Raw genomic sequence first — 1,287 nt, forward strand, 5'->3', positions numbered from 1 at the left:
AAAGTTTTTAGGACACCCAAAGTGAGTCCTTAAAATTTACCACTAATATTATACTTAAATTTAATTTTTTTTAGGACATGCATTAGCACGAGTCCTAAAAGAAATTTTTTAAGGACTCTCAACTTGAGTCCTAAAAAGTCCAGGAGATTGGAGGGAATTTGTGATTTTTTAAAATTTAAATTTTTAGGAGACATATAAGGTTTTAGGACTCGCAATGCGAGTCCTAAAAAGTCCAGGAGGTGTTTTTTTAAAATCCAAAATCAAACTTTTTTAGGACTCGCAACGCGAGTCCTAAAAAGTCCAGAAGGTGTTTTAGGACACAGAGATTTTAGGACTCGCAACGCGAGTCCTAAAAGATATTATTTATGGACTCGCAACGTGAGTCCTAAAAAGTCCAGAAGTTGTTTTTAGGACTCGCATATATGTGAGTGTCCTAAAAACCCTTTTTTGTAGTAGTGATTTTATGTTAACGAAAAACGACGTCAATAGATACCTAGTATAAAATGTGTATTTGTTAAATGTATAAAATGTGCCTGTTACACAAAATAGTCTAAAAATGCAATTAGAGGAAAACTTTAAATTTAAGAGTGTCAATAATGGACCTTAGCTGTGTACACACAACAATCTAATTATAAGAACATTGTTTTGAAGATCAACATGGCTGCCCTACACACACATGTGGTGTACAGAGTTGCCCTATACACACAGAGGTTTTTGGCTCTTAAATTAGAAACAAAATTGTTAAAATGTCACTATAAAATAATATGAGAATTTTTGAAAAATGTGGGTTTTATATCATCAATGTGCAAAAATATGGAAATTATACTTTTCTTAATTTGTATAAGAAAATTTATTAAAGAAAAAATTAAAGTATGAGAAACACAATTAGTAACTAACTAAAATATGGAAATGCCACATTTTTTTTATCATAGTTATGTTTTCTTTGATTTTGAATGTAATTTTATTATTTTTTTTAATTTTTAATTTTTCCTTCATTTTTTGATTTTTTTTATTACTTATTTTTTCTTCCATTTTTCCTTTTTTTCTATTAATTTTTTCCTTCATCAGTTTTTTCTTTCCATTTTTTCATTCTTCTTCTTCTTTTCATTTTTATTCATTTATATATTTTTTTCTTTCATTTGTATTGTATTATTTTTTTTCGTTCATATTTTTTAGTTTTCTTTTCTTTTTGTTCATATTTTTTTTTTCATTTTTTCATTCTATTTTTTCATCATTTTTGTATATATTATTTTCTCCTTTCATTTTTTTTTTCTTTTTTCATACATT

This window comes from Humulus lupulus, chromosome 3 (genome assembly GCF_963169125.1).
Source record: "Humulus lupulus chromosome 3, drHumLupu1.1, whole genome shotgun sequence".
Lineage (NCBI taxonomy): Eukaryota > Viridiplantae > Streptophyta > Magnoliopsida > Rosales > Cannabaceae > Humulus > Humulus lupulus.